Below are 4,667 nucleotides of genomic sequence, written 5' to 3' on the forward strand. Positions count from 1 at the left end.
ATGCTGCAGTCCCCGATGGAGTTTAAAGAGATGGTGGTAACGTTGAGGTGATTGTCATTGCAGTCGTATCTAACCAGGCCACATGTTATTTTGATGAGGGTAAGTACGATGACCAGGTGATTCATCTTGCTATTAGCAATTTATTAAATTGTTTCTTACTCTTGAGTTTATTAGAAATAAGAATAACCTTTTAATATATATATATGTGTATAGAAAAGGAAATTATATTTATACATTTTCTCTTCTCCCTTTCCTCCATTTTCTTTCATTTTTTCTTTATTACAACTTCGTTTTATTTTAGGTTTGATGTATATGCTATCAGTGAAGATAATTTTATGAAGGCTACTTGAGTTATAATTATATACATATATGCATACGTTTTGGTGAGTAATATAAATGGGATTTATTTTATCGTTATAAATATATATAAGTATATATTATCAATAGGTATAAATGTCACAAATGTAGCTTGGTTTCGTATGTATATATATGTGTGTATAAATATGACAGTTTATTTTATGAGTCACTTGCATTGTCAATGGAAGTGAGTGTTGCAAATATCATCTACTTTAAAACATGCGTGTATATATATTGGTAAACATGAATGAAAATTATATGTATAGTTATTAATGTTGTTTGTTTACAGGTAGATAGCATAAGTATACAAGTACGTTATATTTCAATGGTGCGGAGTATCATTCCTTGAACTAAAAATTCTCTTTCAAGGTGAGTCAGATCATTGTAGACCATCATGCATTGGAGGCATGATATAGCGGGTTGTAGGTTCGCCAGGCTTACATCGCACATGCTGCAGTATGATATTTGTATACTTGCAGGTACTCCGCATAGGAAATGAGTGGGCGGCTCTTCACATAGGTCCTGCTCGTCTGGATCTAGGTTGTCGAAACAATCTTGACAAGGATAGCCGCTATAAAAATGGTAAACGGAGCATATCAACCGAGCACAGAGGCAGGACTCAACCTCCTTCGTCACCTCCAGATTGAATGCGAGCTTGGGTCCGTCTGGGTTTTCTATGTCGGAATTGATGAGTTCGCCACTCGTTCTGTACATACATACAAAAACAATTAATATATTTTCTTTCCTTTTTTTTTTTTTATATATTTCGTTCGGACCTGTTCCTTTATATGAATATTGTATCCCTGTATATAATATAATATATATGTGATATGTTATGATTATGTTAGTTATTATTTATTATTTCTTTTTTTTTTCTTTTTACCCTTCTCTCACTCTCCTCTTTTTATTAGTACCTAACATAGCTATCATGATCCTATATTACATTGTATTGGTTATTATTCGTGTTGAGGTGTGTGTGTGTGGGGTGTGCGCGACGGATTTTTTCCAACATGGTCGCTCGCGTGTATCTCTGGTATGGTGTTGTTTTAATGTCAACAGTAATGTATTATTGAAATAACTGGTTATGATTTTATTTAGTAGTGTTTTGTAATGTTGTTTTGTGTTTCATGGTATTGTGCGTGTAGATACCGCGTGTTACTTTAATGTAATAACATGGGTTATATTGTTGTCGAATTTCAATGGTCATTGTTTTGGTTATACGTGACTTGCGTTTATATAAGTCTTGTTTAATTTAGTTAGTATTTTGTGTATTGTGTTACCAGTCGCTTTCATGTACTATAACTTTATTCCTTGGTACTAAGTTCAGTCATGACTTGTTAATATTTAGTTAGTCTATCGTGATTAGTTTCTAACCTATTTCTGTGTTTATTAACCTTTCTTATTTCCCTATTAATTTTATTATTGCTTATGTTTGCTATTGTTATTATTTTATGTTTGATATGAATTAGTTCCTTTATTAGTGATTAAGTCTTATTTGTTAGATTAACATTGTTTGTAAAAAAAAAAAAAAAAAAAAAAAAAAAAAAAATTTTCTTTTTTAGATTTTTGATGCTGCGTTGCTTACCTGGATCATTCTCACATCATCATCAGATTCTTCGGTATTACCTTGGATACTTACTATGGTTGCCTTCAATCATCCTATGTCTGCGATCATAAAGGTACTGTTTAATTTATTAATTCAATATGTGTATGATATATTGTGTGAGCGACCGCTATTGTGTATTACAAAATATGCTTCTACATGTTAGATATAATAGTTAATACAATATACTATCCTTTACTCTGGTTCTATCTATTACTAGCTTCCAATTAATCTATCTTAATTATCTTCCTAACCACTTTCTATACTTATCAACTATTTCATTTCTTCTTATTAATTTGTGAAATTCATGCTTGTGCGCTTCTTGTATGGTGTTTGATTGTTCATGAGGTAAGTTGCACCTTCACTGTTTTAAATATTCGTTGAACTATTACTTTTCATATTCAAACAATAATTGGAGCACTTGTAGTAATCTTTCCCCCCTTTTTTTTTCAGGTTACCTGTTATCTGTGCCATTCGACGAACAGTGTCACGCTTTCACAGTCTTGCTATGACGTTTAGTAGTGTTGTATCTTGCATCAAGGCGATTGAAGTTAATCCATGGTGTTCTGCAAACAGGGATCCATGACCTATTTTGCACATAAACCTTTTGTATAGCGATTACTTGTGCGCAAGGTAATTTTCACTTCCACCCTTTTAATTATTCATGGAATTAACACGTTTTATACACATAATAATCTTCCTTTTTCTTTTAGGTTTCCTTTATCTGTATTATTCAACGAACAGAGTCACACTTGCTTTTGTTTTAACCACAATATAATTATGTCATTTAGTAACCTTGTATTTTGCACTGAAACAATTGAAACTAATTTATTCACTTATTTTAGGTATCTGTCATACATTACGTTCCACAAACAAGGATTCACAACCTATATTTGCACGTACACCTTCTTGCATGTTGATTACTTGTTCACAAGGTAACTTTCACTTTCACTATTTTAATTATTCATTGAATTAACACATTTTATATTCAAGCAATAATCGGAGCACACTTAATAATTTTCTTTTTCCTTTTTACGTTTCCACTATCTGTATTATTCGACGAACAGTGTCACTCTTCCTTCTGATTTGATCACAATATTGTTATAACATTTAGTAATATTGTATTTTGCATTGAAACACTTGAAGTTAATTCATTCATTTATTTCAGCTGGCTGTCGTACATTGTATTCCGCAAACAGGGATCCATAACCTATATTTGCACGTACACTTTCTTGTATGATGATTACTTGTTCACAAGGTAAATTTCACTTTCACTATTTTAATTATTCATTGAATTAACACATTTTATATTCAAACAATAATCGGAGCACACTTAATAATTTTCTTTTTCCTTTTTAGGTTTCCACTATCTGTATTATTCGACGAACAGTGTCACACTTCCTTTTCTTCATTTTAGTTTTTATTCTGCGCCAACACGCGAGTTTACTGACACCGATCCAATTATCCAATTGCTTGCCAATAGCATTTAAAATACAAATTTTTGAAAATGCCGTAGCTATATTAACCCAAATATATTTTAGATATAGTATAGTGTGATACCATCTATATTTTCCAAGAGGAATCATAAGATTAGCACTCATGTTATCTACGTCAAATGCTAGATGTAACAACCAATGAAGTATTTTTAATCCAATTATAATCCAATGGCTAGCGTACTTATTCGAATTTTTATATATATCCTTGACTGGTGATTCCCTATTTTCTCCCTTTTTATTTCCTTGAACACGTTGAACTTGCGTTTTTTCGGCTTGAAAATGTTTAGAATCCTTTTCCTTAGTTATCCATTCTTCTTTATTTACTTTATTCGCAACACGTTGATTTTTCTCTAGCTTTTCAGGATGAATAGTTTCACTGGAAGTGCTTATTATAATTAAATTATTATTTATTTGTACGGAACGTTTAGGAATATTTTCGGTAGATTTAGAATTATTCTTTGAATTTTTATTACAAACCTTTCTGCTTATAGATTCTGTTTCGGATATAGGGATAGGTATACTTTTATTCTCTGTAGTCTGATCTTCCTTGCAATTTAATGGCTTGGCTTTGAGTCCGATTAAATTATTTTCTGATGGTTTTATAAAAATTTTTGAGTGAGATACACTCGCTATCTCCTTTTCTATTATGTTTGAAACATTCACGAAATTCGTGGAGCCTTGCTTTTGTATTTTTGCCAAGTCGAACGTAGAGAGGCACTTCGCACTTCCCAGCGGGTCCAATATTTCCGTGGTATTAGGCAGTGGATAATCGTTGCCCATCGTTTCGTCGTTCAGTTTTCCAGTTTCCGATTCTTCTGCAAGTTCTTTGGCATTAGTATTGTTTATCTTGTTTGGGAGTTCGGAAAATTTCTCACTGATGATCCTGTCTGTGGTGTCGTGCGTCCTGTTACTATTTAAAGTGACGTTATCCCTTATCACAGCAACGGAATGGTGTTTGCGTTGAAAAGTTGATTGATTCAAATGATCGTCATCCCTCTTTTGACTTAGATTTCTGTCGAGGTATTTACTTATGCATTTTTCTTCCCAGATTATTGCTCTTGCTCCTTTCCTGGCATCTTCCTCTATTCCCGGATTGTTTAGATATTTCCGCGACGGCGGTACAAATTTCCAATCCCTGTGGTTGTTTCCGGTGTACTTACTATTGTATGGGGAATGAGCGTTGTTTCGGTTATAATTATTCGGAGGTGTCG

General features: G+C 32.8%; 1 long non-coding RNA gene across 1 annotated transcript; it reads left to right on the forward strand.

Moving 5' to 3' along the window:
- Positions 1–2,734: 2,734 nt before the first annotated feature.
- On the forward strand, positions 2,735–3,350 carry LOC138189518 (uncharacterized). The gene is made up of 3 exons (XR_011176063.1): positions 2,735–2,895; positions 3,129–3,218; positions 3,320–3,350. It is a non-coding gene; the product is annotated as an uncharacterized LOC138189518 (long non-coding RNA).
- Positions 3,351–4,667: the final 1,317 nt, after the last annotated feature.

The sequence above is a fragment of the Bombus flavifrons genome, unplaced genomic scaffold (genome assembly GCF_040668555.2).
Source record: "Bombus flavifrons isolate JBK064 unplaced genomic scaffold, iyBomFlav1_principal scaffold0132, whole genome shotgun sequence".
Lineage (NCBI taxonomy): Eukaryota > Metazoa > Arthropoda > Insecta > Hymenoptera > Apidae > Bombus > Bombus flavifrons.